This window comes from Centropristis striata, chromosome 6, assembly GCF_030273125.1.
Source record: "Centropristis striata isolate RG_2023a ecotype Rhode Island chromosome 6, C.striata_1.0, whole genome shotgun sequence".
Classification (NCBI taxonomy): Eukaryota; Metazoa; Chordata; class Actinopteri; order Perciformes; family Serranidae; genus Centropristis; species Centropristis striata.
The window spans coordinates 11,739,241-11,762,853 of record NC_081522.1 but is presented as its reverse complement, the minus strand read 5'-3'; the positions used below and the strand labels follow the sequence as shown (position 1 = coordinate 11,762,853).

The 23,613-nt window shown below is 40.6% G+C and overlaps 1 long non-coding RNA gene across 1 annotated transcript; it reads left to right on the top strand.

Moving 5' to 3' along the window:
• The first annotated feature begins 7,321 nt into the window (after nucleotides 1–7,321).
• On the top strand, nucleotides 7,322–22,412 carry LOC131972954 (uncharacterized). Its single transcript, XR_009394532.1, has 3 exons — nucleotides 7,322–7,433; nucleotides 10,990–11,042; nucleotides 22,308–22,412. It is a non-coding gene; the product is annotated as an uncharacterized LOC131972954 (long non-coding RNA).
• The last annotated feature ends 1,201 nt before the right edge of the window (nucleotides 22,413–23,613 follow it).

Sequence of the window (23,613 nt, the reverse complement as noted above, 5' to 3'; positions counted from 1 at the left end):
GAAGGAGTTGCCTATCAGTATTTATGTTCAAAGAAAAAAAAATTGCGTTTTTAAGTGTATTATTGTTAGCATCTCTGCATAATATCAATGCTGAAAGCAGGCTGGGACAAATGTGAAAATAGAGAAGATGACTGACTCCATAACTGATGAGATATCACAGTTGATTGAGGTCATGAGCTCTAGTGCAGGCACTAAGTCTTACAATTAGGAAGCTGTTTATAGGGCTTTGGTCGACTAATGAATTAAATGCCTCTAGTGCTTTAGATATAGTTTTTTTTTTCATTTTTAGCCATAGTAACTGACTTACAGAGCTCTGTTTAAAGGGATAGTTTGGATTTTTTTGAAGTGGGGTTGTGTAAGGTACTTATCCATAGTCAGTGTATTATCAGTTTGGAGAAGCAGGCAGGAGTACAAGCAAAGCTGAGCAATATACTGCTGTCGATGGGGGCAGCAGCAAAAACATTTAAGCCACCTATTGGAATCAATATTGGTCCAAGTGCATGCTATGTTTAGTATATTTTTACCACTTTACCTTGCTGTTACACAGCCATTTCTAAAAGGGAACTGAAGCTGTAATATTGATCTATCCTTAAAGCCACCATACTCCTCTGTCAATAACAGAAACTTTACGTCAGTGATCACTTGAGTTGCCCATCTACCGATGCCTCGACCAGGTAGTTATTTGTGTTATTGTGTGACGTTGGTGTTTTAAAGGGTTTGTTTGGATTCACCAAAGTCGCTAATCACACTGACCGATCAAGGTATCGGTAAACCAGCCACTCCTGTGTTCTGTGAGGTAAATTACTATTTTTTTCAATGAAGTCTGGTAGCTTTGAAGAGAACATAGACACAAGCTACAGTTTCCCCCTATGTGCATTTAAACAGTGCTGTCTGATGGCAAGGTAAATCAGGGAAAATAGTCAAAATATAGTGCACATTTAATGTTTTTTTTTCAGGTGGCTAAAAAACATTCTTCTGCCCCCGTTCACAGTACATTGCTTAGCTTCTGTGTCCATAGTCCTGCCTGCTTCCTGGGTGTGTGTCGTCTGCCATCTACTGTAGGTAACACACTGTTTGTTGATAATTAGGACATACAACTTCACTTCAACAACCCCAAATTATCCCTCTAAGGTATGATGATGCAAATTTGTGCTCAGATAATGCTCTGCACATTTAGGAATTGTGGGTTGCTTCCTAAAGTCGTGTCACTGCATTCACCAGAACAGCTTACCTTTCAAGTAGTGACTGAACTTCCAACATCAAGAGACGAAAGACGCATTGATATGCATGTGTCTCTGAAGTCTCTCTGCGACTGAGGAATAACATTAATTTGGAGGTGCAAAATCGAGCTTATGCTTCTGAGAAACTGTTGCACTTGACTGGCCACTCTTTGAATGTTAATGCAACATATTTCCCCGTGTGGCTTGTGGGGAATATTGGCAGCAAAATGTACATATTTGTGTAAAAAAATCGCTTTGCCTTGATGTGTTCACGGGCCCAGGAAAAGACTTAAGTGTTGATGATAATTGTCAAGCATGGGTCTGCTCATTCATGAAGCGTGGTCTCTGCCTGTTAAGTGACAGAATAATTACACGCGAAGCTAAATAGGGCTCTCAATGAGTGTGGGGATTGATAGCAGTGGATGTGGAGGGAATACTGATGGTCCAACAATGTTTTTGAAGCCTCCTCCCTTTGTTTGAGTCCATGCTTTATTTGCCTACGGCTGCCTCCTCCCCTCTGCGGCGAAGCGAGCTCATTGGAGGACAGCAAAGTCACGGGTTGACGATCAGGTCTGCAGCGTGAAGGATTGTAACTGTTGCTAAGGTATTTTGAATGCTTAGTTGACCATTAGTTCGTTTGCCGTCCATCTTCACCTGCTGAATGCTAGGAGATGAGATGGAATGTGTTGAAAGTGTGAAATCTCAGGATTACTCAGTTTCTCATCAGCAGGCCAGACTGTCTGCACTATCCCTTGCTGTCTGGGGTGTTGATGGCTGCAGGCAATATTTGTTATTGAGATTTGACCCGCATCGTGTTGGATTTCTTTTACATTGAGCGTCTTTTAAATCCGCTGCCAAGAGAAATTTGGCAACGACTCCTGCTGTCTACAGATAGGCCTCTTTTAAACAGAAGTGGAAGAAAAGCTCAGGTTCACCCTCAGTTCAGAGCTCGTAGAGAGGGAAAGCTATTTGAGCGCTGCAGACAGAGCACGTCTTGAAGGCAGGAGTCAAAGGAGCTTTAAACCCAGTTATCTCTGCATGAATTCACTTATAATGTAGGTTTCATTCTCTTGTTTTAATCTCTGAATTGCCATATTTCTGTGAATTTATGGGATTAAAAAAAATGTTCTTTTACATTTCTCCATTTTATTTTCTTATACTGTGTGGCATTAAAAACAAAATGAACAATGTCTAATGTATTCTAATGCAGATTAATATGTCTTTATCATATGTCTTGATAAATGATAATTATCTGTCTCTCATGGCCGATAACATGACTGATCATTTCTATTTTTTTAATTTTATTACCTGCAGTTTATTCACATCTGAGGGTAAGAAAGGCTAAGATGTAGTGTGCAAAAATGAATGATAGTCTGACCTAACCAAATCTAACTGACATCACAATTGTCAACACAAGAAAACAAAGAACAGACTCTTTAAATGTCCATTTTTTTTTTTTCGATGAAAGTGCATCAAAAAACCTCACAGGATGCTTTCATAGAGCATTTTGCCTGAGACTTCAAATTAAAAGCTTTGACATAATCTGTCATATAAGACTGGTTTATGTATTAAATTCTTATGAAAAAAATAAAGGCTTTTGTAGTATTGAAAGCCTATGGCGATTTTGTCTGTTATCTGACTTTTGTCATTGTATTTTATCTGTCGACTGTTAAAGAAATAAGTCCATGAAACCAATGTGGCTTCATATTATCAGCTCTATTTTTGGCTATAATTGCAGCATTGGAATAATATAAAATAATGTAAAATTCCCATTGTCTGCATTATATATACATATAGTGTGTGTGTGTCCCAAGTTATATTATCTGTTTTAGTTCATCTTTATGTAATTGGGGGGAAAAAGTCTAAGTTAGCTAATAAATGCCAAACAACATAAGACAGGTAACACAAAATATGCTGCAAACCAGAATAAACCATAACAAAAATGTCCATTATATCTGTCTCTCTATGTGTAGTGATGGTACACTCGGAGCATCACCACCTTCTTGCGTTAACACCCCTGCAGCTTTTCCACCGCTACCATTTGGAGCCAGTCCAGGTGAGCTCACCCATCCACACAAAGACACTCCGAAGTCTGGAAAACAAACTGGTGCAGAGAAACATGTTCGGTAAATGTTACTGCACTGTACTGAAGGTGACAATGTTTTTGCGCACCTGTCACCACCTCCCTGCACCACGACTTGTCATATGATTGGTGTGACAGACCCTTATGCCTCATTCGTGTAACTTCCTCTTCTCCAGTTAAACTATAATAAGCTCAGTCAAACGCCGTCAGCACTTGTCTCCTGCTTCCTCGCTGCTCTACTACCCTCCTCCTGATACTCTAGTTTAAATTTAGGTTCACCTCAGACCACACACCATCGTTATGTCTGCGTAGAGACGGGAGATGAGAGCCGCTGGCCCTGTCTGTGATTCTGGGGGAGCTCATCATCTCTTCTGTGTGGAGCAGCATGAGGCTGGGCTGCTTGGGACTATTGGTATTGAGCAGGGAGGAGCGCCCCGGGCACAATCCATCAAAAAGGAGCTGTGTACACTGTGGGAATAGACATGAATAATCCATGCTTTCTTTACCCTTTCCTGTGTAACTATGCGTATCCCATTACATTCTCTGCTGCCTTTTCTTCAAATATCCAGCCGCCGTATTTGTATTAAACATTTATTTTAACTCTAATAATTTTATAATATCTAGGCCTTATCTACAAATATATATTTGGGAGATTTAATGTAATTTTTGTACAACAACCTTTAAAAGATTATTCTAGAAAGAAATAAAACTGAAATGTTTGCTATTTTGACAATATCTCATTGAGATAACAATGTGCATCCAAAGTTATATGACTAAATCATGACATTTAAAACTACAACTGCTTAAATTTTATCAAATGTTCTTACTATATCCAGTGATGGAAGAAGTACTCAGATCTTTTACCTTAGAGAAAGTACAGAAGTATTAGCATCAAAAATACTTGTCAGAGTACCACAAGTAAAAAATACTCATTATGCAGAATAGCCCATTTCAGAATAATATAGTATTTTAAGTTGGTGGATTATAATGAATAATATGTATCATTTTAATGTTGCGCCTTGTAAAGCTGGGGTTGCTTTATATGCTGCTGGGCAACGTAACCTATAATGATACATCATAATGTATTTATTTTGTGTTATAGTTTGTATTAATAATCTGTAAATGAACTAGTAGCTAAAACTGTCTAGTAAATTTAGTACAAATACTGCACTTAAATAAATGTACATGACAGTATTTTCTTCAGTCAGTCTTGTGGCAAATATGCTTCTGTAGGAAGTCAAAATAAATTAATATTTTTTTTACTGTGCTATTTTCTACTACTGAAAGTAAAGTAAGTCAAGGTGAACAATCACTCAGTGTAAATTACCTCACCCAATGTATTATGCGTTGAATGCCCCTGAGATTAATCTTTATGACCATTTCATGTGGGCAGGACTCATTTTACTACTACTACTATTTTATTCCTAAAGGAGACTGTCCATATGCAACATTTTGTACTAGAACAAAACATTTGCATTTATTATAGGTAATTCCATGTGCTACAAACTCACCTGCTTCTCTGTATTCAACTTCAAACATTAGTGAATATCTTGATGCTTATTATATATTACTGAATGAAGGTCAGTACACCAGAGCCTCATTGTTCTTCATTTGTGGTTACTGGGATTAAACTGCAGGGTCAGTTACAGCAGCAAGATGAACGACTGGTTTGAGGTTAAATCAGCTTGAAGCTGGTTGAATTCGGTGTGTAAAGAACAGATTTTATGGATGAATCAGGCTTTGGGGGCTTTCCAGTTTGCAGTTTTTTTATGATGGTCATAAACATTGATTTGTGCTGCCTTGTTAATGGAGGACCCTCTTGAGAGCTCCGAGCCGTAATCACTGTTTGTGAAGTCGTGTGGTTCTAGTTGGGTTTTTTAAATTCCCCAACGACACATGCTAGCTTTACTAACCATCAACACTATGTCTAGCCAGGTGAATTATGCAGTGAATGCTGCAGTTGAGGAGATTTCATACTACAGTGCTGGAATATAGCTTAATGGACTACTGCCCCACTGTGGCAGTAACATTGCTCTGCCCAACTGCCACATTGTGCCTCTCTCCTTCCCTTGACAACTCACATTTACACCCTTAGCTGGGTTTGAGGTGAGTATATTTCCCCCATACAGCATGAGCTAGTTTATATATTTATTATCAGCATATCCCCCCTATTTGGCTGATAAATGGATTAAATCGTCTGGCAGTAATGAATATCCAGTGAGACGGGAGGATGGCTTTACCGGCGCTGGATTTGAGCAATTATAATGTGGACAAATCATTTAGCTTCAATTAGATCTTGGAATATCTGATAAGATACCCAATCTCAGTTTTCCATTTTCACAGCCCTGTGTCAGCGAGATGAAAAAGATGCTAACTTAATCAAGCAGAGTGAGAATTTGATATGAACTGAATCTCTCCATTGATCTTCTGCCCACCAGGTGGGATTGAATAGCATGAGTTAAAATGCCTGCATGTGATACTGCATAACTTAAACTGACCGGTAGAGATGTGCCCGGTTTGCAGATTGGACAGATTTGTGGTGTGCTTGCTCTACCTCCCTTTTCTCTCCTGCTCAATAAATCACTCTTGCATTTAGGCGCTCCTGCAGGGTATAGAAAAGCCAGATGAAGAATCCTCTACAGTAGGTCTTCTGCCCTCTGTGGTCAATATTGTCCCTTACTATCACTCAAACAGGTCAGTCAGAAAAAATATCCCCCCAGCTTTTATTCTGCCTCCATGAGCAGTAAAATCAATATGCCCTTGCTGCATTGTGCAGCTGGTGGGCGAGGCTGGGTGCTTCTTGCAGAGGGGGCAAATGCACACCAGCATGGGCACATCATGTAACGCACAATTGCACCTCGGGGCTCTGACATCAATTAAGTGGGACAATGGACAACTGGCATGTGCATTGCAGGCTAAAAAGCTTGAATTTGAAGGAAATGTGGGCTTTTTAATGTCCTGAAAGAAACCTCCATTACCGGTTATTATTCAATTGAATTGACATTTTGTCCTCGATGTCCATCTGGATCCTATTTGATCATCTTTTTAAAGAAAAAGCTTGAAATTTTAGGAAATACACATATTTGCTTTTTTTATTAGAGTTAGATAAGAGGATATATACTTTCATGTTTTTACACTAAATATGAAGATACAGCTGTCTGCCATTTAGCTTAGAAAAAAAAAAAAAAGATCACTTCTGCTTCCAAAAAAAAAACAAGGAGGTGACCGCAAAGGTGCTGGTACGTGGATTTTGTTACCTTTGGACAGAGCTAGACAAGCTGTTTAGAGTCAAGAGAAAAGAGAGCAAAAGAGAGCAAAAAAGAGAGCTTAAAAGTACAACAATCTATTAGGGTCATCCGTCCTTTTAACAATGATTTCTTTCAGTTGATTTTGTTTGTACTAAATGCATATTATTAATTCACATTAATAAATCTAATGTCTGAACTCTGACAAAAATAATAATAAATGAAGAGTGAGCGTAGAGTATAGAGCCTCTGGAGACACCGATTAATTTCAGACTTGGTTATGTATGTATGTGAGTCTGGCCTGTCTGGACACAGTTGGAGCTTTTCCGTCTCTGTCTCTCCTGCACCTTCCAGTCTTCTAATAATAGTAAGGCTGTTGCCACGGTGCAAATGGTGAAACTCAATGTTTTATTTATTTTGTTCACTCAAATGGATTTCCTATCTGAGTGTCAGAACCTTAATCTGCAGTAGGGATGGCGGTCGACGCCTACATCATGTTTTCATTTATGCCTTTTGTGAGTGGGGGTTGCTATTACAAATTCTTATTATTCTGGAAATCAGGTAGCAATTCTCTATTTCCACAGCAGCCATGTTTCCATCACTCACCTTGATGTATATTGCATATTTATCTATACATATAGTGACAGCTGGACATTTTCTTTGTTATATTTTGTTGATTTTAAATATTTCTGGACAGTAGAATTCTTAAAAATGATTGGTAATAATAACAATGTTGTAATTAAGCTGTGTTATATGTGTCATTTGGTTTTAAAGGACGTCATGATGCTTTCCAACCTACAAGCAGCAGGATTGGCAGTGACCAGGATATATTTTCCAACCTCCTGCTTCCCCCCTCCACGCCTGGTCGCACAGGGCTGACTTCAGGTATGCTTGTCGTGCTCTTTTTGACCCATTTTAATTGGGTTTCCCCCTGAAGTACTTCCAGAAAGGTGACGGGATGATGTATCAAAAAGCCTCCAGATCAAATCAAAAGCTCTGTGTATCTCATGATGGCTGTAATGAGTGAGGATGGGCAGGGCATGGCTGACATCCCAGAGTCCTGGCGGGGAGCTGGAGTCTGGAGAACCAGTATGTCTTCCTCTCCTCTCTCAGAGAGCTCTGTTTGTCACTCGCTATCACCGTCTGTCACACCGCAGAGCGCCGTGGCCACACGTGCATGTTTCCATCCTGGCCATGATGGCAAAACCCTCCCTCACATACTCAGCACCTCGAAAGGGAAACATGTCATCCTTCTCTTCTCACATGGTGCTAAAAAGGCCCCGCTCACCCCGAGGGAGCTCTACTCTTCCTCTGCCAATCGATCGGCTGAACCTTCGCCTTCATTCATCCACCTATCTATCCGTCTTCCCGTATTTACGCCCTGCCATTTGTCTCCAGCCTTTACCACTTGTCTGTATGCTTACTGAGGATCTCTCAATAGCTTTAGTTATAAATCAATATGCTGTGTACCTCTCTGTTTAGAATATAAATAATGAATCGTCGTCGTTTTGATGTGGATCCAAAAAGCCGGACATCCTGCACCCAGTATGCACTCATTACATACAGTGAGTGGAATCCCTCCCACTGATGTAAATCTCTCACTTTGTAATGCATGCAGCCTGTTTGGATTTTGCTTTCCCTAGCAGTTCTCTTCCAAATGTTCCTTAGATTGCTTTTTTCCTCTGCATTCAACCCCCACGCGAGGAGTATTGATCGTTCCAGTGCACTAATTATCCTGCTTGGCCTTGGATGTCTCTGTGAACCGCAGTCAGCCTTTGATCGACATGTCTGAATGTCCTACATTAACGTAAAAAAAAAAAGGAAAGAAACTGTTTTGATTACAGAACAGAACAGTATGTCAGGCTTTGACTCCTGGTCTTTGTAAAACACGTGTGACACCTTCTTAAATGACCAATCTGTCTATCTGCAGTCACTTCCTGAGCCATACAATGAGCTCTTAACTTGGCGGATCAGCACCTTTGTGTGGGTGTGTACGCATAAGTGCAGTATTTACATATGCATCCATGCATATCTGATTATGCTGTATGTATATGTGTGCCAGTGTGTGTATGTGTTTATGTGTGCACGCGCCTGTGGGCAAAAGTACAGGTCGGTACATCCTGCTCTGCCACCATCTGTGCTCAGGCAGGCAACAGGCCACTTCATACTCACTCACCCTCTCCATACAGCCACGTAGCTCTGTTTTTGTTTGTTTATTTTTTTGCTTCTTAAAAATGTCTTCAGTTCTTACTAACAGACATGTGTCACTCTAATGCCAACATGCATTTCATTACATTGTGCTATCCGAGTATTTTAAATCTATGTTCTAATTAACCCTCTGAAGTCTACATAGACAAAATAAAGCCTGGACAACTTTTGATTTGTTGCCAATACTGAGCTTGTTCTTTCAGTTATACTTCATTTAGATGAACCTAACCTTTCTTTTTCTTCCAGTGTGAAGTCACCGTCATGCATTACCTTTGAGTGTGAATACTATATTTGACGTTTAAAAATCTTATATTATGTCATATATGAAAGTTGTGTTTATTCTTCTTGGACCTTTTGGTGAATATTCATATATTATTGCTTATCGTCCTGGTGGTTGTCTTTACGAGACACAGAGCTGCCTTTAAATTGTGGGCGAAATGAACTTTGACACTGTGTAACTTTTTCCGTTTCAGGTGATCTCACACACACCGTTTGTGCCGATTAAAGGCCCCATTTAAATTGCTTCAGAAAGCTGAGAGTCAGACACAATTTAAAGCTTGTCTCGAGCATGAATGGTACCAAAGTTATTTAATATTTTTGTTTTGCATTAATGCCAAACTAGTCTTTTGACAGTAAGTAAAGGTTACTGTGTGCTCACCCTTTTTTTTTCAGCTAGGGCCATCAGAGAGCTAGAAAATGTTATTAACAATTAAAAATAAGCAAATATTTTTTAGTGCAAGTTTAGCTACATGCTGATAGTTTGATTCCATCGACTTTACTTCAGTAGCAAAGTTATATTGTCAGTCTGTCATTTGTCATTTGGATATTTGTACAAAACAAAAGGTCTTGAATTTAAAATAGATGTATATACAACAATCACAATAAAGGTATGAATATTATCATTAAATCACCACACGTGTTGATGCACCGGTGGAAAATTCTGAAGTGTCTTCCGACACACAGGGGAATCCATGACCTCAGATTGAATTATACATGAATTTGCACGACATTACAATTCCAGATACATCTTCACACTGAATGCATTTCCATGATTAGAATTTCTGTTCCGTCTGTAATTGTCAGGAATAATGATTCTAGATTGGGAATCAATAAAAAGCTCTGGATCCGGTGTCACTTCTGACCTTTGTGTGCGCTCCACGGAGCCACAGCCAATGACATTTTAAGCTCAAAGGTCCCCGTGGATAAGCGCTCATCAGGCGGGGTGTAAATGACACTCTTGGCAATCTCTGTCTGTTTCTAAACAGTGCTCAACCTGGCAGAACATACAAATGCACTGAAGCAGTCCTCAGTGTATGTTAAGTATGAGCTGCACCTATACATAGCAGCATGGAGCGAGAAGAGGCTGCAGAAGGGTGAGAGACGGGTTACAGAAAGATGCAGACATAAATAATTCAGTTGTTCGGTAAAGTATGCACTCCTGCTTTATGAGCCCTAATGAGCGGAAACATCTGTCTGCCTGGAGCATATTGTGACCCTTGAAGCCCTTCTCCAGCCAAGTCCATCGAAGTCGCCTGCTTCCTGTCCTCACCTGCAGGCGCCCTCCTTCTTTGCGTTCTCTTCCAGCGAGTAAAGCTCAGTCGCGCTCTCTATATGAGGATGCACACCCCGGCGTCACTACCATCTGCCAGCTCCCGCCGGGGCAGCAGCCAGGTGCTGGGCACACTCTCACAGCAGCTATGCCACAACAGCACTGCCTGCTGCGATCAGTCTCGCTGTGCCAACTGTTGATCATGTCCTCTCATTCCCTCTCAGAGACTCATTATTAACCCAGGGACACACTCTGCTTAATATAGATTTACAGCACACTAAAGATGGAGAGCCTCAGAGTATGTTTAAATTTTTGATGATTGCAGGTAATTTCCTGAAGCCATGTTGGGCCTTTGTTGTGTGTGTTGCGGTGCTCCGCCTCTTTGCTGGCTGCAGGTCTCCCGGGTTGTTTCCCCTTGAGATGCAGCTTGTGTTGAATTGCAGCTTTCATTTTCTGGAAAGACACTGCTCTACCATGTTTACTCTGATGTTACAGTTCTGCTCCATAACTACCGGTAACATGGGGAGTAAAATCAAACATTTACTTGGAGAAAATGGGAAACTAAACCGTTGCTAAATCAGGAATATTATGCAATATTCAATGTGCCCTGAATCCAGTGTTTCTACAGTGTTTACTTTATGTTTGTGATGTATGCAGATAACTCAATCATGGCTTCTCCACCAGGAGCTGTACAGGACGCTCAGAAACAGAGCAGAAGGGGATCAAGGTGGAGAAGGGTGAGTGAGGGGCTTATAATTGCTTCACTTCTGTACAGCTTTATTTCATTATATAGTTGTCACCGAACATGTTGTTACACAGCCATTCTTTGTGTTTCTTGTCGCAGTTTCTTTTATTATTGTAGAAACACTGCATATACAGTAGAAGTGTGGCTTGTTGATTATCTACAGACACTTCAACACTCAGCTGTCAGCATGTCTCTGTGTCCAGTCAGCCTGTCAAAACACTGAGATATCTTTATCTTTTACCTTGTTTACGATATTATGTTCTGTCAGAAATATCCATATATAGAGTCACTAAACACTGTACTAATCGCTTTGTGGCAAACAGCCTCTATTAGCATTTTATAAGAAATGTATTCCCTTCTGTGTTTCAGCAACATTTAATAAACAGGTAATATTTTGTAAGATATTATACAAACTACTTTGCATAACTTTTCAAAAGATATCATATGAACCATTTATGAGAGTATGCTGCATATTCATATCTAAATTATCATGAGTCAATTTTGCTTTAATATTTTTCACATGGAGCTCCGCAGATAGCCGTGGGGCCACAGGCCTCACTCTTCAGCTCAGTTACTAAAAATGATGTGTGCCTTTTGCCTGGAGAGGGTACTAAACATACTTTATTGCCCTTTAATAATTGCCTTTCAACATTATTATCTTAATGCAGCCTCTTTTTATGAGATCTGAGAAAATACCATTTACTAGCTCTCGGGAACAGAGTGACAATCTTCGATGTGATGTGCCTCGCCACCTGTGTGCCTGCTCTGTCTCTCTCCTGCTGTTTGGCTCCTTTATGAGTCCTGATTCATTGGCAGGCTGTAGCCATATGATATTAATAGATCTTTTGCAGCCGGGATGGCTCTCTTGTGTGTAATGCTCATAAGTATTATGTTCCTGGGCTATGATTCTCAAAAAGGCATTCCCCAGACTGTCACTTCAACTTTATATTATAAATAACTGCAGATCTTTACAGAATTTGTCACTGTTTGGTTGAGTTACTTCATACGTTGCTAGAATGAATACAATCAAGAGTTAAATCCAAATCTTGGCCTTGTGTTCAAGGTCACAATGTGTAGCTGCATGGAGGGGGACTTCATGCATAATGTATACAATATAGCATTCATTACTAATTAGCACTAACAGGAAAGGATGCCCCCTGATTTCCCCTGATTTTAGTCTAATTTGCATAAATATAATGGGGCACAAGAGAGTGTAAAGCCCAACGTCTGTCCTCCCCTAGGGAAGGAGGAGAGGTGTTACTGGGATCTGGGTGCACAAGTGATAATTGTTAGAGATCTGTGTTTCTGACGCCCAGACCGTAATCTACACAGTGTGAAGTGAACAAAGAGATTGTGGCTAGCAAACAAATGCACCATGAACCTGACACTGATGCAATGAAAGATGAAGCTCAGAGTCTACTTAGCTAGATTTTGAAAAATGTGTAGCTCAGTTAGTTTGTGCACTGGTAAAATTTGGTCTTTTTTCTAGGTTGACAGGTGGACATTTTCCACTTGATTTAATTTTGGGCCATTGTTTTAGACAAATGTAATATATAAATGTAAAAGGCATTGATGAAAGACTCTTTTAACAGTTGCACTACCTAAAACTGGAATCAGAAAAAGAGGGTTGAATAATTGTGGTGATTTGGGGGTGGGGATTGCAGTTTGAGGGAAGGGTGATACATTATTCACAGGGGTGGGGGCCTTAAGTGCCAAATTAATTTGTTTTTTCTTTCCAGTTGGACGGCAGAATAAATGGGCGCTGTCAGTCGTGCAGTAAAGTGCCGTGCATTCATTTAGACAAGTGTTATTGCTGCACTGGAGCAATACGGTTTTAGCGAAGCAGGGCAGCCTGGTGGGTGGAAGCTGTGTAATTATCTCTGGTTCCTATGATGGCAATGATTGCTAAAACAGCCAAGTGGTCCCATAGCACAGCAGGTGTGACTGTCAGGCTGCAGGTTGGTGGGGCCTGTTGGTGGATGTGAGTGCATTATGGTGGTTGTGACTGATCAGACCAGTGTCTTGATTTGGTTTTTGCTCAGCTGTGATGACAATAGCACACTGGTAGTTACTTGTACAATTTACTTGAGTTTGATTTATTGCATGGTGGCTAATAAAGCCCAAAATCTCCTGAGGGATCTAACACATCTGAACACTTTAAGCCTCATATCTGGCCTGTATTACAATGCCTAATACTATCAATTTAAACAATAACATGTTTTTTTCAGCTTGCCATGTTTCACACTCTGTATAATGATCTGGAAATTATTTCTAGCAGATTGGTGTTGACAGATATGGCGCGGCACTGATTAAAGCAAACCAAGCAGATGTTTCCATTTTTTTTCTCTTTTTCCACCATTGCTTCTAAGCAACTCTGACAACGTGCAAATGCAGAAACACAGACATCTGCTCGGAAATTCAAAGGACCATCAGAACGGAAAATGAATACTAATGTCGCTGGACCACATTTATCTTTTTGACATTCAAAAGAGCTAAATGGTCTGCTTATTCTGTGTGATGCAGAGGAAACTTTGAAACATGCAGGACTTTCAGTGGTGTGAGTCAGATAGTGGATACGACAGATGTTTGCAAAGAGATACAGTTTCTATTGATGCTCACACACAGATTGGACTGAGACATTTCTTCTGCTGGTTTATTTTCTCACTCTAAATCCCTGTGTCAATTTCTGTTTGTGTAGCACTGCCTTAACTATGATGGACAACCATAGACACAAAATAACTTTTGCACAAATAAATTTCAACTACAGTAGCAAGCATAACATGTACATATACAGCAAAGAAATGCATATGGAATGTACAGTATACACAAAATGAACACAATTTCTCCTCTTCAGTTAAATCTCTGAAGTGCAAATACTCACCCGTGCAATGTAAATCCTAACAAGGGTACACTTTTTCATGTTGCCTTACTTCAGCCTGACAGAGAGTCAGAAGAAGATCTGTTCCTCCTCATACTGTTGTGGTGTGAAGACACTGTTGAGATGATCAACACTTACTCGGCTGACTAATGAGGTGGATTCAGAAGGGGCAAAAGGGTGGGTTGAACGTCTTTGTTAGACAGGCCTGCAGCCCCTTTCTTTGCAGCCTGCTCCCGGGGGAGGCCTCACAGACTGCCTAATTGAATCAAGTACACATGGTGCCTCCTCCTTCACAGCTCGGCCCCTCCCCGTACGAGAGGAGCGAGGAGGAGAGCTCCGGCTTTGAAGCTTTTGTTCTCCTCAGCCTCATGGACAGCGCCAGGGGGGCTTGGCTGCAACTAGTTGCCCGCTGGATGGAGAGGCATATCATCGCTGCTGCACTCGTGACAGCCGCTATCTCTGCAGCTGTTGTCACTGCACTCCTCTGCTGAGCCAGAAGATTGGTTTGTTAGACTCTAAACACCATAAATTACCAGTCCAGCTTTGGGTAGAGGGAGCTGGCACAACCAGAAAGATTGAAAGGTTCAATAACCCATTACATCTGTTTTTGACAGAACACTGAGTAACATCCCTACAATATAATTCATGTGTCAGTGGGCAGGTGGCCCAGACAAGCAGAACAAACAAATGTTAAGAAGACCAGGACTGTGTGACTACGCATAACTTAGTGCCTTGTATTTCCTCAGTGACTCTTCTTCCTCAAACAGGCCCAGACACAGACTACATTTCCTTGGTGCTCATTGCAGTTCAGCCCCCTCATTTTGAGAGGGACCGATTGGAGTTGTGCTTCAAGGAAAAGTCTGCTTATTAGATGGCCTCCAGATGCCAGGTTAATGAAGGGTCCATTTGTGAGCCAGCATTCAAATCGCAAGATGCAGAGCATCGAGTCCGACCAGAGTCTGTCTCTGGGATGTATGCCGCCTCATCCTGCTGGCTGAGCTGCTGTCTACAAATGTCATGCGGTACATTTATTTACATAAACATGTCTCTCGTGCTGCAGTTTGTAAACTTTAATCTGTCTCCCTTTAAAGGCCATATAATACAGTTTATAGTAATGGGGTTTTTTATGCTAGTTTGAATTTTAAGATAATCCTGTTACTTTTGTGTCACAAAAAGGTCACAATTTTTGTTTTCAATTTTCACACAGCTAAACTCTATTCTCAGTTAAGTTTTGTCCTCCATTAACCTATGTAATTAATGATTTTTTTTTTGTTTTGAAACAAAACTTAATACAAAACTACAGTTTCAACTTGTTTGTTACCATGTGCAAATTATGAGACAACGGGCCCCTGGACACAGGCATGCAAAAGACCACCTCTCCTATGTCTGTGTTTGTTTTGCACTGTTTTGAGGTAATTTTTAGTCTATTTTTAGTTTTTTTTGCCCCTTTTCATAGTAGTCATGAGTCTCTTTGTTGTGTTTTTGCAGCTGTTTTGCATCTATTTGTAGGTGTTTGTGTCTCTTTGTAGTCGTTTTATGTTTCTTTATGGTTATTTTAGGTATTTTCCTGGTTTTCTCTTTTAATGACATTATGTAGGTGACGGCCGGGGGGCCCTGGTACTTTGGGGCATTGGGCCTGTGCCTGGTAGAACTGTTCAGTAATCAATCCATGCTTGTTTCATAAATGGTTAAAATGAGTATGTCTGTTATGCAACTTACACTCTCCTGGGTGAAAGTCAAGCATCAGACCATCCATCCACCCTGAACTCCTCCCTGGGCGGACTTGCAGGCTTTCATTAGAAAAGTATTTGTGATATTTTAACAACAAATGTAATGTGGAAGGAAATGTGTTTCCCTTGAAATGTTATTTACAATGCAGTTCCGTTGTCTGTTAACATAATTTTGAGGGCAGGCTGTTCTGGCAGACATGGGCCGTTTTTCTTTTATTGAAATAAACCCATTTGTAGCTGAAGCTGAACTGGCTATGAGAAAGAAGTTTTTTTTTTTTTCTTTATGAGACTCCCTTTAAGGCCAGTAACTCAATCATAAAGCCGTGCCCGGAAAGCACTATTGCAATGAACTTGGGCGAGATATGTCTAAGAGGCTAAAATGTAATTGTGGGGAACAGCTGGATTAGTCCAGGCGATGTGTATCCACTGCTAATGATATTAGATGGGAGTCTGGAGAATACCTTCCAGCACGCAGCTCTCAGTTTGATGAGCCACAGGAACAGGATAGTTTCAGTCACACATGATACAGGCTCTGGACGCCATGTTACGCCAGGAGTCTATATGGATTTGTTATTTCTTAATTACATTTGAATGCCTATAATATCAGTATAGAAAATGCTGATATCGCTGACGCCAGGGGTAATACATTGACTGTGTGATGGTATTAAACATCCAGATCTCTACTGGCTCCATGCATTCTCCTAGTCCCATTTTTCCTGATTGAGACAAACCAGGAGGAGGGGGGCTTCTTACAGTCCCTCCCAGGCAAAGAGAGCCACGCCCAGTCCAGATCTCTGCAACTCCTGCTGCAAGACTGTCAATACTATGTGTTGTCTGAACTGAATCTCATGTACATAAACGTTCCAGTACCTCTGCTTATTACAAACAACATAACACTGTGATCAGATTTAGTTATTTTAAAATAAGTAGATGATAGAGTGGTATTGCTGGTGTTACTCACATGTATTTTATTTATTCATGTTAGATTTGATAGAATAGTAGAGTTATGTGTTTTAAAGTACATATTGATTGTAAATCTACATGGGCTTCCAAAAGTCTTCTGACTGAGACTGATCAATATCCACTCTGTGTACAAATTTCAAATTCATCAGGCCTCCTTATATGGTATTGATTTTGTGCAATGGCTGCCCTGAAAAGAATCTGATTACTTTTTCCCATCAGTCAGAACAGAAGCAGAAGCTTGATAGCAGCAGTCAGCTAGATTTGCTGTGTGTAATGCTACACTTCTCCTTTTTGTGATGTATGATACATAAAACGTGAGGAAGAAAAGGAGAAACTGCAGAATAAGTATTTTTTTGTTCTCCTTTGTGGTTTTTGTCAGTTTGTGATTTCTTCATCTAATGCTGGCTAAAATGAAATCAGATTTGATTTGATTGTTAGCATCCTCACCGTTCATATTATTTCAATAATAACAGTACGTATGTGCGAAACCCTTTATGTATTTTTCATTGGCAGGGCTCTGGTACTCCCCACAGGCAGGACCCCAGGTTCAGATGCAGCATAATGTATGCAGCCCTACTCCAGCAGAGCTGCAGTGTACAGTAATTTCCGAGCCTCCTGCCGCCGGGCACTGTTGTGGTTTGAGAGTATTGCAGACAGACGGACGGGAAGCGTGGAACTGGTCCTGAATAGTAATAGCTTTACAGACACTTTCCGCACATTGCAGCTGTGCAGTTTAGACACAGCAGAGTGAGCAGAGTCTCTCAGCACTTCTCACACACAGAGGTTAGTGTCACTCGATCAGCTGATGGGAGATGAAATGGGGCCACAGTGACATCTGGTGGCTTTGTATTGTCACTGAGGTGTGTTGTTGATTGTGATCATCTTGTTTTGTTTTGTACATATAAATGTCTCCAGTGGGAAGAAAAGAGTTGTCAGAAAGTAACAGAATTTGGGTTGAAGCTGGCTATTTTAGCCGCTTTACCTGAACTTCTAAAAGCTTTTCATACATAAAATATATTTTTCCGATTGTAACTCCAACCTTGACTGTCTGGCTTCTCTCTTTCCTCTTAATTCCCTTACTATTGTGATTTTCCGTCTTGGAGTTGTGCCAGAAATTGAAAAAAAAAATTCTGTAGATAACATAATCAACAAGGCCAACAGGCATTTAGCACTATCTAGTCTTGGACTGAAATGTAGGCGCAATCAAAGTGATACAAGCTGGCCTTGACAGACACAAGCAGAAGGAAAGACTGTGGAGCAATCCATGCGTGTGTGGGAGGGGGGGGTCGTGAATGTGGGCGGTTCAGACGGAGTCTAAATACAAGAGCTGAGAGCTTTAGAGACCTTGAACACTGAGGGTCATCATAAGTCAAGGTTCTGACGGCTTTTATATGGAAGAGCCCCAAGCACGCGTCTATTATTACCAACATTTTAATCAGCATTTCGAACATTATTGGAGCAGAACTATTTGTAAATGTGTGTGGAGATTTGTGTAACTGTATCACAATGTGTGTGTTATAGGATATGTAAACAGTCTCCAAATCATCTCATTTATAAATTTGTATATACATTTACAACATTTTGTAAATGGAGATTATTTTTATACATTTACAAATATGATACAGGTTTGTAGATTCCTGTACACCATCACAAATCTTTGTACACATTTATAGATTTTTTTTACTCACTTGCACGACATAAGTTTTTAATGAGTAATGTGGCATCAAAGTACAAGAAAGAGCCATTAATGTTAATTTCCACTTTGACTTACCTCACAGGCATTTCCTGGGAATCAAACCGTGTATAAAGCAGTCCATGACTCTACATTTAACAGACAGCGTAGTCATTAAGACAGCTCATACCAGGCTTATTTACTGCTAATTCCTCAGTTGTTTTCCTCGTTCTCCTGTTGTTCTCTGATAAGGGCGGAGTGGGGGTGCAGGGAGCTCCTTGGCTCCTGTCGGGCGTGCAGGTTGTGCTGGGCGGCTCTGTTTGAAGTGCCATGCAGGGGCCTGTATCTATACTCCGCAGCTGGAGCAGAGCGTGTAGGACAGATTTAAAGCCATTCAGCTATTCCCACCTCAGCTAAATGCGTAACCACGCCTGATCTGAATACAGATGTGCTGTTGCTGTTGCTTCACAATGAAGCTGTTCCAGCTATTGTCTAGCTTGTCTTGTATCAGCTCAGCTCCAGTTAATGGCTTTATATCATGTGTCCATCTATACAGTGCTGGCTATCATGAGACCATGGTGAATAGCTCCACCTGGTCATTAAAGATCACAGCATTGTGCTGCACAGTTGAAGGGTTAACCACTCTATTTTGCTTTCTTATCTGATGTTAGAAATGTAAATGACGTGAGAGAATGGACAATGTCCCATCAGGCCCCCGTGCCTTTGCCTGCCTCGGTCGATGTGAGGCTAATGTAAGTCTTTAACCCTCTGATGGACCCCTGACTAATGCCATTAATTCCTCTCTACACATGACAAATGGTCTTTTTTTAAAGCTTGCATAGAAGCTATATGACTGATGAATGCATACCAAACAGCACTCTAAACAGCCATCTTCCCCACAGTAATGTACAAACTGAAATGGGAGCGATTTATGTGATCATCATTTGGGTCCATTGATCTTTTTTTACAATGACAGCTGCTCTTGTGACCTGTTCTCCCTTACTGGTATAATCAAGATGCAGACCAATGGCTTTCAGACACAAAGTGTTCACAACAGCTCCATTTCCAGTCAGGATCTGGGGTGGAAGTTGTTTCTTTTTCTCTCTAAGCTTCGTAATCTCATCAGTTGACTTGTCTGACCCCAGACCCGTGTTTTCGGGAAGGGGTGTGTGGATGGGTGTTGACATCATTGCATCACTTGTCTGCCCTCTGATGTAAATTCAATCCTACTGACAGTCCTGCCAAAATAGGAATGATGTATTACACAACATACACGCCTTCCGCTCTCTCATCAATCTTCATGCCCTTTTCATCGCCTCAGACACGATGTGGCAGGCTTTTAATTTTAAGCTAAGATGTTGAATTTATTTGGATTTATTTGTTCTAAGCAGACATCAGGCCACATGCAGAAACAACATCTTAATTTTCTGTTAAAAGATATAATAAGACAAGTCACTCCAGATGCACCAAACATACATCATCTCAATCTGCTCTTACCCACTAGGTCATTGTGGTTTATTGGCATCAGTATAATCTTTACAAAACCTGCTAAAAACTTTGTTGATATAGTTTGTCTTTACAACATCTATGCTTCCAAGTTAATACATATCTCCATATTTTTCACTCTTGGGGGTCCCTTTTTGGTACCAGCAACATTTTGATGTTTCTCTGAACTATTCAACAGCAAGCTGGCTTGGGTAAATGTCAACTGGTGTGTTAGTCATTAAGATTCGGTTGTTTAGCATTTTGGAAAGGTCATGTCGAGCCGGCGGGGGAAAGCAGTCACTGACACTGTGCTGTGGCTGACTGCGACATGGACACCAGCCTGTAGTTGGGAAGGCCTTTAGGGCCCATTACAATTGCTTCATTGTCCCCAGAGGCTTAGTCATACTGCTCATACATGTTTGATTAGGATTTGGGAATTTACAGAACACACAGGATTTACAGTGTAGTATTAGAGATATAACGATACATCTATCTGTAGCGATTTATGAATTTAATGATTAATAATGCAATATAATCAATGCAAGTTATTGATACATATTTCGAAGGTATTGCAAACAATCAGGTTCAGGGAATGTCACAAAATAATAAGCATATTTATTTAACAAGAGATAAATGTAACACAAACTTGTCAAAATTATAATCCAAACACACAAGAAATTGCATTGATTTACACACAATTGGCACATTAATCTGATCTTCTATTTTCAATCCGCCAATAGGGGGCGTGGCCTTGGTGACCCTAGATTCACAGTCCTTGTCCACTTGTCATGTTGCCTCACTATATTTGATTTTTTTTGCCGCTGTGCTGCTATTTTTCCTAACTTCATGTCCGAAGGGTAAAGCCCAGAGACGTCCTGAATACAGCAAAAAGAAAAGAAAAGATAAAGGTACAGGGCAGGATCTCTGCAGATACACACATCTCTGCAGATTGTAGTGGCTCATAAGCAATGAATTAGAGGGAATATTTTTGCATGATTCTATACATCCTGCATAGTATACCTTTAGCACCTCTAAGAAGCTGTTGATAGTCTTGCAACATCACATTTAATTCTTTTTTTAGGGTTATAATATGATGGAGTTATGGCTTTGATTGGACATTTTTAGATAAGGGACCCTTGCTATTTATATCAGCCTACAGGAAAGATTATTGTTTAACTTAAAGTTGACATGATATTGAGGGCTTAACAAAGGAAGGAAAAGGCTCAACTCATTGCCTGTTTTATTAATTCTAATGAAATCCTTCAGGGTGCCACCAACCACGAGCAAAAGCCAGCTGATTTCACATTACCTATCCGGTGCTTCCTGAGCTCTTCATTGTGTAAACAATCGTGAGTATAAGTCTAGTAAACATTAATCATTTATGTATAAATTATACAGTCAAAGTTCACACAGTTCAGTAATACTCAATACCACTGTCAACAGCTTGATGATTCAGTATATGTGCACTGTTTTAAAAGCTGGAGGTCATATTTGAGCTTTATTTCCACCACCTCACTGTAGTTACTGAGCTGTTTGCACTCGTTCACCCACACCATTCATTATGCTCAGGGCCGACCCCGCTTTTACAGTACACCCATGCCCTGTTTGTTTATGGAGCGATGTGGCTTCACGACAGCATAACTGTAATTGACAGACGTTGATTTACTGATAATCCTTGGCTTTGGTCTCACTGTGGACCTCATAAGGAGTGGGCTTGGCTGTCAGCCTCACACGTCCTTGAGTCGAAGCTGTGTGTTGCCCTTGACACACACCTTTCTCTCCATCCCTCCTCTCAATCAGTGTCTCTCTCTCTCTCTCTCTCTCTCTCTCTCTCTCTCTCTCTCTCTCTCTCTCTCTCTCTCTCTCTCTCTCTCTCTCTCTCTCTGTCCCAATATTTTACAAACCTTTATACCCACATAACGGCTCGCTGCAGATGTGATCTTATTTTGCTGACAGGGCACAGATATGATTACATGTGGGGCAAAATGTCATTTTCTCAGGGGAGCCCAGTAATTTAATTTTTGGGTGACACATTTTAGTCACAGCTGGTTGAAAAAACAATTAGTTTAAATGTAATTTTGCATATGTTATTGCATGTAGAGCCTAAATGCTGATCAATTAATTTGACTGAATTAGAATTTAAATGGGAATTTTACCAGATATAATTTAGGTGCTTTTTTTGTTTGGTGTGTAAGAGAATTATGCGATTATGTCATCTTCACATATCTTTAGAATATTATAATATAACCATGAAATATGTACAAGTTAAAGCAATTATCTTACGCAACATATCCAATGTCTCTTCTGGTTATCAATATTAATGAGCAGGCTTTTAGAAAATTTCCCAGCACATCCTGTGTGTGAAACCATCTGTCTCCATCTTCAGCCACGAGGTGAACACAGATTGTATAATCATGAGTGATCAGAGCTAGAACACTTGTGAGAGGAGATAAATGTCTTATTTTTAAACACAAGTCGAGCTGTGTAAATCTTGCTTCTCTCTTCTAATCACATTATTTCTTGATTAAGATCTCCACCGCAGCAGCACGGACATAAAAGATGAGCCGCCACACTGCTGTGCTGAATTCCTGTGGTGACGAGACACCAGCTGAATAAACCTCTACATCCTCCTTTTTTAAGAGTTTTTCTCTCCTTTCTGCTTCAGTTCTCCAACACCCCTTTTACCTCTGTGTGTTTTAGCACACTACAAGTATTTCCGCTCGGCTTGTCATGTGTTGATGGCGGCATGGGACGGTTAAGGAGGACGGTGCTTTTACAGGAAGGAAGGACGGGAAAAATGCTGAGGTCAAATGTGGGAAAAGAGGGGGGGGGAAAGAGTGAAGTCTGGGTCAGATGAAGGTATTGAAAGGGAAAAAATAAAAGATGGACAGGAAAGGTGGAACATGTGGATGTAGAGAAAGCTCCTGGGAGCTCTGGCAGGCTAATTGAAGCTCTGTGTGGCAGCCGACTCTGAGCTGTCACTCCAATGAAGAGCCCATTTGCTGCATTTTGTAGGCTGTGTGCTGAATTCTGATGATGTTACAGAGAGCCCAGACCACAGACCGACACTGTTTCACTGAGACCCCCTCCACCACCACCACCACCACCACTCCACCCTCTGCATGGGGACACACAGCACACATCCCGCTCCCCTCCCCAGCTCCCCGCAGATTATATGTAACAGGGTCAGAGGCATTCTGAACACGAGCAGCGACTGCAAAGCACAACATGTGAATATGAATTATTTTGTAAAATTGTCGGGCAGTCTCATACATGATAATGTGATATTAGACTCTGCTGGAAGTGTTTTCACTTGTACAGGTTTTCCCTTGTTGGATTAGAGGAGATTATAGAGCGCAGAGCACATAGCTGCAAGCATCCAGTGAATTATTTATCATGAATTAAAGCAGTCAGTTATAAAAATATTTATCTAAAAACTGAACAGAGTGGGCTTTTCATAAGCAAAGCTGTAACTGAGATATTCATGCACATGGTTATTAAAGTTGTTTTTAGGTACCTGTCAGTACTATCAAACATTATCACTGGCCAGTTTTTGATATGTTCACATTTGAACAAACATTTGTCAAAAATATAGTTATTTAGTATATTTTTCCCATTCTCTTGATGCTGATTAAGTATACATAGTGATTGTAAAGTGAGTGCTATACGCAGTCTTTTATACAATAAAGACTCTTACTTCCTGCCCCCTTTTTATCATTTAGTCTCAATCAGATCTTGTGCCCTCATTGATTGTCCATCTCAGCCTAATGAGCTCCCCAAGCAGGAGGATTATTGATCTGTGCATAAATTTACATATAAGCATGTGCACATACAC